Raw genomic sequence first — 15,018 nt, 5'->3', positions numbered from 1 at the left:
GGGGGGGAGGGAACGGGGTTGTTCTCCACGCACTCCACACCTTCGTTTTCACATACACAGGCTCGAGAGGCGTGTCGAAAAGTCGAGCCCCTGAAGTCATGACAGTGTAAGCACCAGTACGTGATATAGAGTAGAAGTATTGTTCAAGCTTAGGAGTTTAACTCCAAGTACCCGTGTAGGTAGGGGTTCGCTTAAGTTATTATTTTATTATATTAGCTTACACCCTAGTAGGGGACATTGCCCAAACCTTGATCAAACTAAGTATAAACATAACTTTTCATATGCAAATGTTATAGTGAAATTAGTGTTTATTTATAATTAAAGAAACATACGTTTTTACATGAAACAAAAGCACTAAATGTCCAAATGTTTAATACAAGCAAATGATGTATCTAGGTTAAAGCTATGCAAAAAACAGACTAAATGTTTAAAGATAGATCGTTGATTTAGTATTTACAAAAGGTTATTCTCGTATTATAGGTCCGAGGTAACGCTTAAGTATAAATCAGGTCTCACTGATAATAACAAAGGTGAATACACTCAAAATTTATAGCTTTTAATTCATTCATTAACAGTTTACATGGGATTATGTAACCCTAAAACTCTATAAACAAGGGTAATAGGGGCCATCAGGCTATCGTATGTGTTTTATGGATCGAGTGGGGAATGGTCTTGTGTATATTGGTAGTTGCTAAGTACTCGAATGCTACAGTGTTTGCTAAGCTATTTTGAGTTGAGCTTGAGTTTATAATAGTAAATTCAGAATTTAAGAACTCGGTTATTCTCTTTGCCATGACGAGCCGAGTCACAAGATACCCGTAGATAATAAAAAAGTAATTAATATGTTGTAGTGTCAACGTGTTCACTTGCATGTGGTGCTGACGTATTTTATAAACTATTTTACAATAGGAGAGAATGGTGGTGATACCCGTTAGTTGATATGCAAATGATGGTTTCCTTGTTAAACACTTTTTGTATCAACTATCGGGTATTTAATTCCCGGCTTTTCAAATATAATATTATTAAAGGACTTCTGATTTGCAACCTATACTCTGATATATTTATAAAACGGACATCAACTATTGGTAAAATTCATAGGTCCTAAGGTGGGACGTGACAAGTTGGTATTAGAGTTATTAGTGAATTAGGAATTCAAATGTACCTAAGCTTTGACTAGGGATAAGTTTCAATATTATATTGTATTATAGGGATAAGATAGGTTAGTAAATTATCATTTCCCTTACCATTCTAATCTTGATAGATGTCGTTCAAGAAACATATCAACACACTTTGCCAAGAACGTAGAATGATGAATTGCCCATAACTAGCTATTTAAGAAGTTATGGGAGAGGATAGTGATAGTTACTATACCAATTTCTTTAGTCAAGATTAGAAAGTGGTGCCAGTAATACCTTACGGAAGCCATTCGGTTCATTTTCCTAGAACGGAGTAGATGGCAATAAAAATACCAAGTGATCCTCCAACTCTTTAATATCATCCATTAGATGTACCAGAGTATCTTCCTTCGGATGAAATGGAGGTGGAACGTTCAATAAAACAAGAATCGGATACGTCAAGTTGGATGTAGTGCCATTAAGATCAGAGTCAGTAGCAATTAGGAACTCCTAGATAGAATCTGTCACACCCCGACCAAAGGCGGCGGAACATGCCGGGGTGCAACGTGATTTGACAAATACACAAGACACTATATAAAGTGATAATATTTATTTAACTCATTTTATTTCAACAAATCAAATAAACAACACGTCTCGTCCACACAAACAAGTTGAATACAAGTAGCAATTATATTGTTCGTTTTACTAATATCCTAATAGTCTTGTAACGTTTTCATCAAGTCCTCGAGTCAACAAAAGTCAAACCTGTAACATTTCATAAAATAAAGTTTGTCAACACAAAGGTTGGTGAGCAATTCATAAGTTTGAGCATATAAGTATATAGTAATAAAAAGCCACAAAACTTGTATACAAAACAATAAATAAAAGCAACAACTTGGATAAATTGACAATCGCTAATAGTTTTACGTTAGCGCCACCTAGCTACAAGGGGTTGCCAAGTAGTCTAGGATTTTATAGTTATCGTTAATTGCATTACGTTAACGACACCTTGCTACAAGGGGATTCCAAGTAGTCTAGGATTTATAGTTCCACCATCCAAAAGCGATAAACACATAGACAAATAAGCATAGAACACCAAATCGAGCAATTATTCAAGTAAGGTATACAATCACGTTTGTGGGTTTAAGATGCAAGTAATTAAAACATTTAGTTTAATAAGTATGAGATGTCACCCCAAAATGAAAGATGGAAAAAGGGGTATGAAAGTACTCACCTCGATTGATGAATTGAGAAACTAATAAGTGATCGACAAATAAAAAGCTTGTAAACGAAACGAACGAATCCGACTTGAAACGATAAACACCTTAGCTAAAATAAATAATGTAATATATATTAATGAACTTGAAACCATAATGAAACTATATTGGAAACATTGGACAAGAAGGTTCGGTTGTAAATCGGATTATCGGTTAATTTATTAATGGTTAGAGACTCGTACTTAATTGACAATTAAAATAAAATAATATTATTTTATTGGGCTTTTAAATAACTAAACCAATATTAAATAGAAACGAGACGGGTTCAAATCAAGAGTTCGGTTTTATAAAAATGAATTGCTAATAAAGTTTATAATAATATTATTAATGACAATGATAGTAATGATAATGATAATTCTAAAAAAAGACATGTTAGATGTATATATATATATATATATTTATATATGTATATATATATATATTTATATATGTAAGTATATATATATATATGTATAAGATAAAGATGATAACAATAATAACAATAATTATTATTAATAACACAAGTAATAATAGTTATAGAATAAAAGTCTTGGTATTAATTAAAGCGTCGTTGATAAAATAATAATAATAAATAATATTGATAGTAGAAGATGATACCATACTCGATATTAGTTCGATTTCTAAACGAGTTCACAAAATAACTATATTAATATTATTGCTAGTAATTAATGATAAAATATGTTTTTAATAGGTAATAATAATATGACCTTTATTAGTAATAGTAACTTGAATATTTATAATAATAATAATAATGCTGAATACATATAATAATAAGTCATACAAAATAATACTAATAAAATCTTATAGTAATGTTGGTATTAATAGTAATAGAATTTGGTTAAGTATAAAAATAATAACACCGACACCGATCTAGGATAAGACGCAAACCCGTGATCTCTAGTTCAACAATTTATGTATAAATCAAACGAACCAAAATAACAATTGTTAGTTAAATCCATAAGAAAATTTATATCCATTACCCGGTTGTTCGTTTTTGACCCCAAATCAAAACAACACCATATCCATCACCCGTTTCAAAGTATATAAATAAATATATAACCGGTTACTAACAATTCAAATCGGGAAATCGGCATAAGGAAACTAATAATACCAAACCCCAAAATTTATTTACCTTTTAGATGACGAGAAAAACATGTGTCGCCGGAGCCAATTCCGCCCGGAAACAAAAACGGATCGAGAGAGAGAGATATATAGACGGGGAGAGGGTATCGGCGGAGAGAGATGGAGAGAGACGGCGGAGAGAGAGAGAGAGATAGCTACGGGGCTGCCGGAAAACGAGGAGGTTATTGGTGTGAAGGTTACCGGAGGGGGAGTGGGTGGTGTTTGGCGTCACCGGATTCTGGCCGGAAAGATCCGAGGTCGCCGGAAAACCGAGAAGGAGAGGAGGAGGTTTGCGGGCTGCCGGAAAAGCCGAGAGACGAGAGATGGGAGAGTGTTGGTGGTGCGGCTGGAGGTAGTGGGTGGTCTTGCCGGAAAACGGGTCGGAGATGGCGTCGGGAGCCCGCTGGAAATCTGGGCTCGCTGGAAAACGGCAGGGGGTGGATGGTGACGGCTGTGTTGTTGTGTGAGTGTGTGTTGGAGGTGGTGGCCGGAATGGTGGTGCTCGCCGGAGGCGGCGGCGGCGGCCGGAGTAGAGAGAAAGAGATGGGGGTTTATGTTTAGGGTTAGGGTTTATTCTATTTATATGGATGGTGTATAAAAGTTACATTTTGGCCCCTCAAGTTCTAATAATGGTTTAATACAAGTTTAAAGGTTTCCAAAGCTTGTAACGAGTTTACGAAAATCATTTTAAACCCCTTATCTTTTTCTTAACGATTCTATAGTGTGACAAACATCGATTTATTGGTGATCGAGATATATAATAATATTATATAATAATTAAATAAGGTTCTAAAATATTTTGTTGGGTCTACGTATTAAAAGTTTACAAAAACGAATATAATTCGAGATCTGAAATTTGACGAATGTCACAGAATCCCACTATATCCAACTCGGATTCAGGCTCAGGTCCACCCAGGAGGCCCAAGATGAGAGTAATGCAACCCCAAGAAAAGTTTACTTTTCAAATGGAAGTAAACATGATGACATAGAGACAGCCTCTGTGGACTTAGAGAATGAACAAGGAGAAAGAATTGGAGGAACTAGGCTAACTTAAGTAACAGACAATGTTAATTAAACCAATCTAACTTTCTAACTAAGTTAATCATTGTTAACAAGAGCTAAATGTCACGCACCGCCAAATTTTCAGCTTGTTTCACCGTGTTTCCAGAACATTCCGGTGCGTTCAATAGACATCCAGAGCTGCTGGAAGTACCGGAAATAAGCTTGACCAAATGGGACTGTTTGGGACAGCCTAGAATAGCCCATAACTGACCTGGAACAGCCTAGAATGGTTGCACAATCTGCCATAGGGAAGCTGCTAGAAACTTCCCAAAAGATAGTTCTAGAGCTGCACATTTCAGCCCTAAAGTTGCTGCCAAATGAAGCTTCTAGACCAGCCCACAATAGCCATATTTGCTGGATATTTTCTAAGAAAAATCTAGCAACATACTAAGATATTATGTATGGAAGGATCTAGGTTATGAAGGCTTTAGATCAGCCCCAAACTAGTATAAATAGGTGATGTTAGGAGCATTTTGTAATCACCCAAGCTCTTGTATTTTAAAACATTTGTAACTTACAATTCCTAGCAATATAAACACTTGTTTACTTGCACTCAAGTAACAAGCATTCACTTGTAGAAATACAAGCACTAGCACTTTCACACAAGACTTTCGCTGCAAAAAATCCTTCAACCCCGATCATCAAGGCTTACTTAGACGAAGTTCTAAGGTCACATGAAAGTCAAAGAAATAACTCCATGACAAGTGGTATCAAATCATGTTCGATTGATTGGGATGGCGTTTGAAAAGAAGGTCGAAGATCTAATCCTCATCACGGGAGCAGAAACCCAGAAGGGCAAAAAGTCTACTAAGGAGCTGATTGTGTCCTTAGACAAACGAGTCGAAGACACCGACATGTCTATGCACTCAGAGCTGAATTCGACACCTATAGGGAACACGTTGATGAATCCCTACACAGAATAGTCCCCATGGAAAGCAACATTGGAGGACTACGAGAAGACTTTAAACTTGTAATTACAGTGATGCAAGCCGAAATAAAAGAACTACTAATGAACGAGCTGGGCAGATTCAAGAAAGCTTTGAACACAAACTTGTGGCACATGAAGAAAGCTTCAAAGAGGTACAAACATAAGTAAATATACTGAAACAAGCCTTTGCAAATGGAGGCGACGTTGGAGATACCACCAAGGTGGATCACCCAAAACCAACACCATTTGTTGGCAAAAGAGAAGCCCGAGCTTGGACGATTTCCTCTGGAAAGTAGAACAATTCTTCAAGGGCACGGATATTAAAGATGGCGCCAAGAAAATCAACACAACAACACTCTATCTAAAAGACACTGCTGCATTGTGGTGGCGAAGAAAACATAATGAGATTGAACAAGGTACGTGCACCCTTGCTACATGGGCTGATTTCGTTAATGAAATTAAGAAATACTTTTATTCAGAAAAGGCCCAACACGAAGCAAAGATCCGACTTCGAAACCTTAAACAAAGGGATCAATTAAGGAGTACATCACCGAATTTACTAATCTCGTACTCGAAATTTCAGATCTTTCACCTGAAGATTCTCTAATATTCTTCATCAATGGCTGACAATATTGGGCCAAGACCTAACTTCAACGTCGTAATGTTCAAGACTTATCATCAGCCATCATTGTTGCCGAAAACTTGGTCGATCGTAATGACAACGATCACCAAGGCCCACACCCCTGGACCGCAACAATGAAACGGGTAGGGGAGCCAAACCCATTAGCAATTACAATCAAAATCGAAGATATGAGAACAGAAAATCAACATACCAGCCAAGGTATGGAAAAGATCAAACCACAAGCAAAAATTGTTTTCTTTGCGATGGACCACATGACAGACGAGACTGCCCGAAGAAATCCAAGTTGATAGCTTTGATAAGAACAATGAAACTGGTAGGGGAGCCAAACCCATCAGCAATTACAATCAAAATCGAAGATATGAGAACAGAAAATCAACATACCAGCCAAGGTATGGAAAAAATCAAACCACAAGCAAAAATTGTTTCATTTGCGATGGACCACATGACAGACGAGACTGCCCGAAGAAATCCAAGTTGATGGCTTTGATAAGAACAAAAGAAGAACCCGACGAAATTGAGGAAGTTTGTCTAGGGGAGGTTCAACTACAATTGTTAAACACCTTAATCGCTTAACAAGGAAGACCTTCATAATGACGAACCAAAGTAACCGGACATCTGTCTAGGGCAAACCAAAGGGACTTCGCTTCGTTACTATAGAAATCCGAGGGCAACGACTGAAGGCGCTAGTTGATACCGACGGAAATCACAATTTTATAACTTCTGAGATGGCCCGGAGGCTCGGCATAAGAATTACAACTTAGGAAGCCTGAATCAAGCCCACATCCGGAGACGCCCAACTGATCCAAGGACTAGCCTGGGGAGTAAGAGCCAAGATCGGTGCGTGGACCGGCAAAATGCATTTATCTGTGGCACCCCTAGATGACTAGGATATCATACTTGGGATGGAGTTCTTAAGAAAAACAAGGGCTGCCATTGCACCAAGCATGAACACTCTTTGCATAATCAAAGAAGATCAAGTGTACGCGATAGTCATGGAATCCGGAAAAAACAAACGAGAGAAAATCATAGCCGCTTTAAGACTTATCCACCCAAGCCGAGGGTTAAAGACACGCAACGAGGGCGTTGAGGAATCAAGTGGGTGAGAATGTCACGCACCACCAAATTTTCAGCTTGTTTCACCGCGTTTCCAAAACATTTCGGTGAGTTTAAGAGACATCCGGAATTGCTCCTTAGAGAGAAAACTCCTTAGAGAGAGAACTTAAAAAATACTAAAGAATTGTTTTAATTAAAAAAATATATATTTTCAATATTTTTTCTTTCATCATTTTTATATTATTTTACTCTTTAGCAAAAAATAAAAAATAAATTAAAAACATAAATAAATGCAGTGCATATATGTAATATTGTGTTGCATGACATATATGCAATAATCTGTATTTTATATGTTTAATATTATTTAATTCGCATATATTCAATAGTGTGTGTTGTATATGTGCAATAGTGTTGTATTATATGTAAAAAAATATAAAAGAAATAAATAAAAGTCAATGTAGTGTATGTTCATTAGTGTTGTATTATATATACACACTAGTGTATATTTGATGTGTGCAATAATCTTATATTGCATATATACAATAGTGTGTATTAAATATGTGCAATAATGTTGTATTTTATGTAATACAACATTCTTGCATATATACATTACACACTACTATACGTATGCACTATACTGATAAGGTTTTTTCTTTTTTTTTTAAAACAATATCAACGCATAAGAATAATGAAAGGAAAAAAAATCTACAAAATACTTACTTTTAAAAAAAGTTAAAAATAATTTTTAAAAGTTTTTAATTAATTTCTTGCTTTTTTAATTAACATTAGTCATTACACTTCATCTTGCCATCATGATCAAACTAAAAACCAACTAATTCTATTTTGATTTAGATTTTAAAAGACTTGATTTTGTAATTAGCAACATGCTTGTTTGACTTTTGTTTTGATCATGTAACATTACTTTTTAATCATTGTTATAAATTCAGTGTCGCTTCAAAAACTCACACCTCTAATCACTCCGGGAGGTAAAAATTAATTAACATAAATTAACTTTTACTTTTTAATGGTCACCCAACTCACTATATACAACATAACATTTTCAAGCAAAATTACATCATCTTAAACCTTAATCAACCTCTAAAAACATGTTCTTCACCAGTCTTTTGATCTATTCTCGTAATCCACCTACTACCGGTTCTTAACAATATCTTTTCCGATTCACATTTCTTCTTTACATATGCAATATACAATCCTTGTCCTACCGGAATAACCGCCGATCTCACAAGCCGGGACTTCTTTCCAACAACCAAGTCCCACCCGAACCCCGCCCCGAACCTATGCTTACCATTTATACACAACAAGACCGCACCGCGATGGCTCAGTTTAGCTAGCCGAAACAATTCGTGCATGTCTTTACGCTTCCCATCAACCACCATGAACTCAACCTCTGGTAGCATTGTCATAACATCCTTAGCTTCTCCCACTACCAATTCGGGCATTGGAGAGTCGTCGTGATCCTTTAACAATGTCTCGTACTCGAGTTTTGCACGTTGGTTTTGCACTATGCAAACGTAACGTGAACTTAGGTGACGTGCCGCGATACTCAAACCAATGCTTGTAGTTATGTTGCTCCCACTTGACCATGCCTCGACGATCAGTCGAGGTTTCCACCCGCCCGCCATGGCGGATATTAGCTCCACTGCTTCCACTTGATTGGAATCTTTAAACTTTTTGCACTGTGATAGGTAATTAAATATAAATAAATAGATGAAAATGTACATTACCATACATTAAACCCCTTAAAACTCGTGTATGTACAAGTATATTATACGGTTTGATGTAAATGATAAATACTTACAGTTTTGATTGTATCTATGTACGCTTTAGAAGCCGTCTCCGGTGACCAAACCAACTTCATCGATCTTTTCCCGACGACTAGCTAGAGATATAAAAGGTTGATAACTTGATATGGGGGAAGTACTATGTTGTTTGATTGATTTTATACTTGTTATTATTAAGTATATATAAAAAAACATTATTAATAGTTTATTATGTGTTCGGTTTCTGCATGCTATAGTTGACTATTTGCGTGGTCCCACAAAATTTATCATATTGTTCTGTGTATTTATCAATTTTATAAAATATTTTTGGAACAACAAATTAACCTACTCCTTTATACTCTTAAAAACAATTGGAACATCCACAACGTGTAACATCAATTCTTAATATGATAATATCATGTAACTGGTATTCCAGAAAACGTATTGACGGAAGATCGAATCCTTGTTTAAAGTGTATCGTAAGGATAATTTTAGGTGAGATCCGGTCTCAAGATTTTAGAGAGGTAAAGAGAGATGATTTTAAATTCTTTGAATAACATGTCTATAAGGAGACAACTGTAAAAGGAAAACTATATATATACACTAAATATATATATGTTATGCGACGTGTTAGTTACACATGTGTTTACAAACACAAGCGTATAACATATATGCTCACAACAACTTTAATTATTTATATAATTATAACAATACAATTTGATTTAACATTTAGCATCTTAAACTAACATTTTGCATTTGAATTTCATATTAATGCTCAACACAAATATTTTTATAACCTTCATAATTAAAACTTTGTATTGTATTATTAATTTGTATTGTATTATTAATTATTACTTCAAAATTCATATTAGTATAAGCACCTACAATTAATAATTATCTTTTTTTTTTCTAATATTTTTCAAACTAATAAATTTTTACTCATTAATTAATATTGATGTTACTTAATTTACTATTTTAGCTTTTATCATTAATTGGGAATATTAAATATCCAATTAAGTTTATATACTTTTAGGTGTTCTGCTGGAAATAGGCATGGCCTATAAACGAATCAAGCGTCCGGTGAATTGTTCGTAAATTATTTGGCGAGAAGTTCGTTTATGTTCATTTATTTAATAAACGAACGAACGAACACGAACAAAGAATTTATGTTCGTTTAATTAAACAAACGAACATGAACACATGTTCCGCTCGTTCATTTATGTCATGAACGTTCGTTTATATTCGTTTATGTTTGTTTATGTGTTAATAGAAAATAATTAAATATTTTTTTGGATAAGTTATGTACTTAAAAGTTTGGTATTTGTTAATTAGTGTTAATTTATGTTTTTTTTGTGTTCATTGATATTCTTTTATCTTTGTTCAACACGAACACAAGTGTTCATTTTTTAAATAAACGAACAAAAACTTAAATATTCGTTCGATTAAGCATTCGTGTTCGTTTAAAGTTAAATGAACGAACACTAACATACGCTTGTTCATGTTCGTTCGATTTGTTTACATGCTTTCATTATTCACGTTGATGAATATATCGGTCTCAATTTATAGGTTTTTCCGATTTTATTTGTGTTCGTGAACCATTCGTGAACACATTCATTGCCTTAATAAAAGAACACGAACATAAAATTTTGTTCCGTAAGTGTTTGTAAACAAATTATTTCATTAACGAACGAACATGAACAATGAGTTGTTCGTGTTCATTTGGTTCGTTTACAGCCATATGCATGTTGGTTAAATTGACAATCGAAATTGTGGTTGCTCTAATATAATCAAGAAAATTTGAACGACTACACGCATCTATGTATCCCTACTCCTATTTCTAAACTACTCTATGAGATAATATACTCTCATCATGTACGTGAGGTTTTGGACACTTGTCTTTACTCCTAAAGACAATAGCCTTTACCACCCAACAAAACTGAAATAACAATATAATCAAGAAATTAAAAGTAGATGATTGGGATGCCTTCTTATCATCATCATTCATCACACATCAAAACAGTTGACTTCACTAAACTAATGGGTGTATATGTATGCACGGATGTTTAAACTAAGGTGTCACACATTTAACAAAATGATTTATTATTTATATGACCACTATGCTCTCATGCATCTAAATGTACGATTTTGCTAGATTACTTTGCGTCAAAGAACAAGAACAAACTATACGTGTACGTTAGGTGGGTCATGGGCACGAACTAAGTGAGTCGTTTCCTACAATCTAGTTAGTGTCAATCAACACTGGTCTAGTTAGAGTGATCTTAAGCAATCGAGTAAGGTTCAACTTTTGTTTATCTCGTCTATTTAAGTTCAATTTAAATCTAAAATAACTTCAAAATAGATGTCAGTTAAAAATTTACAAATAAATGTCATATTAGCATGCCAATCTCCATCTAAGCCATATGTTACCTTAAAAGTAGTAAAGTTACCGCAATAATAAGGTTTTCAAATTTTGATGGGTATTTTAGTAAAAAAAAACATTACAATGGCAATGACATATATAAACTTCAAATTTTGATGTGTATCTAATACACAACTTAGACAACATTTACAACAACATTGACTTTTATATTGCTACTTGTAAGAAAGTGATGTTTTACTTTAAAAATAACAAACAGTAGAGAATAAAACAAAGTGATCTAACCAACTTTTCATCAAACACACTTTTAATAAGTCAAACCGCATATTTTATTTATATTTGGATAATCTATCCTCAGTTTTTTTATAGTGTCACTCACATGGTATTGTATGTCATTAACTTTGTCGACATGATACATCATTAAAAAAAAGGTAGTTCGATAACTTTAATGCTACAACTTGCCTAAAACAATTCAAGTGATCATTAAATGAATAATAGGTAGTTCGATAACTTTAATGCTACAACTTGCCTAAAACAATTCAAGTGATCATTAAATGAATAATCTTTAAATACTATTAAAGCAATACAATATGGATACATAGCCTTCTTTTAGGCTGTCCACATGTGCAATCTAATCAGCATGTTTTCATTCTCATGTGCTCTAATATTCTGTCACGTGTCATCAAACCTTTTTTTAATAAATCAAAAATTAGTTGCGTGGACTAGGATTCGAACCTGGGCTTTGAGCGAGATGAAAGTCTAAATACATAGCACACAAATCATCCAACTAAGCTATCTTGATGTCTTTAAGAATGAAAAATATATCCTATATGTCAAAAATCACATTCTATTGAAAGTGAACAATGGAAATTAACTCAAAAATGGAAATAAATCCTATGTATATTTGAGTTAATAATTCATAATTTTTCACCATAAACATATTTTTCTCTTTTTCTCTATTAGCCGGATCTCTTTTCACCCTCTAATATATTCCAGCTACACTGGATCTAGATTTGTATTAATCGTTTTCCGGTAAGTTTATATTTTATAATAAACTTCCGATTGTTGATATATGTATTTCCGGCAAAATTATATTTTCTTCCGGTTATTGTTTCCTCTAACATTTTTATCTTTATTTTCATTGTACACTGATTTTATTAAAATCAGTTTAGGTTGTAAATAAAAAACGGTGATGAAGCTAATATGTGGACGTATTTACGTTTTTCCGGTAAGTTTTTCCGTTAAGTTATTCCGGTTATGTGTTATACATATAACAATGTTTGTTTTATACTTATTTGAAGTTTTATATTTTTCTTTCCTCTCAAATATTCTTACTAATTTAGATCTTGATTTGTATTAATCGTTTTCCGGTAAGTTTTTTATAAAAAATTTCCGATTGTTGATATATATATATTTTCGGCAACATTATATTTTCTTCCGGTTATTGTTTCCTCTAACATTTTTACCTTTATTTTCATTGTTAACTGATTTTATTAAAATCAGTTTAGGTTGTAAATCAAAAACGACGATGAAGCTAATATGTGGACGTATTTACGTTTTTCCGGTAAGTTTTTACATTAAATTTTTCCGGTAAGTTTTTCCGGTTATTTGTTATACCTATAGTAATGGTTGTTTTATATTTATTTGAAGTTTTATATTTTTCTTTCCTGTTTTTTTGTTTTACATGTTGTTCTTCTAGGTTCTAAATAAAAAATCACCTTCATCCATGAAAAATATCATTATTTCGTTTTTCCGGTAAGACACATTTAAATTATCCGGTTATAAATTGTAATTATAATCTTACATAATATCAATGTTATAACACAAATATGTTATTTTTCAAATTGGTCCAACTTTTTATTGTTTGTTTTTCTAGTTCTAAAATTATGTCTAATTTATGTTATTTTTCCCTCCAATTTTTTATTTTTTCTTTTCTAAATATTAAGAATCATAAATTCCATCCAATTTTTTATATTTTTCCGGCCAGTTTTGTTTCAGTACTGTTTAATGTTTTATTTGGTTATGATCTTTAATTTTTAATTTAATATTCCTGAAATATTAATTATAAAATTACTAATTTTTTATTAACATTTAGTAAATTATAAATATACTAAACTTACTAAACTAAATTATAATATTGATCTTTAAGATACATATTAAATTATAATATTCATCTTCCAAATAAAATTTATTATAGAATTTTATACAAATATTAATTGTGATAACTGATTCCATAATTAGTTGACCTTTTGACTATAATTTGAAATTCAAATTCAAATTATTACGTACTATATTTATAGTTTTGACTAAAAAACTATAATTAAGGAAATAATTTATGTATTTATATAATATTAAATAAAATTATATAATAGTATATAATCATAAATTCTAAATATACTTTGTTTTATGATCAATCTTTTATTTCTCCAAATATAATATATTCTATAAGTTTCTAGAAATGTTAATCATTTATTTCACACTAATCTTTTATTTTTCACTAATTTGAAATTCAAATATATTATAATGTTTGACTATAAAAACGATAATTAAGGAGAGAGTTTAATGTTTATATATTATTCTTATTATTATTTCATTTTTAATTAAACAACTTATTATTGTTAACTAATTTTGATTAACCTTAAATATACTAAACAATTATAAATATACATTTTCAATATAATTAATCGGTTATTTTAGGAAAAAATATTTACAATAAACCGATTTAATTATATTCAAACTTATGTTTAGAAAGTTTCTATACATAATACGTTTACCAAAATGTATATTCTTCACATCCTACTATATAATACGAATCCTTCACATAATCGTTTATCATATTTTTCATAATCAAATTTTCTGCAACAGTGTAAGCTCCTACCCTTTTAACAGTCTTTTTTATGTTTCAAATATTTTAGTTAATTGCGATATTAATATTAATATTTAATCTTCTCATTTCAGGTTATGTCTCCAACTTGATATAGTTAATTTCATGGATTAGGGATTTGTTGATGCGATTTTTTTTGTTTAATATTGATGTATATTTTTGTTGTTATTCATGTATTTTTCACAATTTATGTAATTTATTTGATTTTTATATAATCAATCTTGTATTATTGGGTCAAAGTCCATTTATTATATTTTAATCATTTTGATTCATTTGAAATTTATTATCACTGTCAATCATCAATGTCAACGCAATTTAAAACATTATTATAATTTCCAATATTATCGTACTTTACATTTTAAATAATACACATTTAATATGACAGTTTAGAAACCGATTTTAACCATTCAAATTCAGATTCTCACCATTTATATAAAGTTTACAAAAATATGTTATACAGTTTGACTTTCACCTGTTTATAAATAACCGAATTTTAATGAATAATTGACTATTTTATAATTTTTTTCAATATTCATGCCTTAAATAAAAAAAATTAATAACCATATCTAAATATTTCGAGTTATTATGATTTTAATGTCACTTTAAACTAAATTCATTAATATATTTATTCCTAGATGTGAAAAATAAAATATATATATATATCTAACCGAATATCAAATTCTAATTCTCAAAATAATATGAATTCATAACTTATAGAGTTTAATTTTATTAATCATAATTTCTAACGATTTAACTAAATCAACACAGTAAAAAAA

This window comes from Bidens hawaiensis, unplaced genomic scaffold (assembly GCF_021521415.1).
Source record: "Bidens hawaiensis isolate Kalapana, Puna unplaced genomic scaffold, B.hawaiensis_p1.1 tig00001721_1, whole genome shotgun sequence".
NCBI lineage: Eukaryota > Viridiplantae > Streptophyta > Magnoliopsida > Asterales > Asteraceae > Bidens > Bidens hawaiensis.
Note: the sequence above shows the minus strand (reverse complement) of the source record.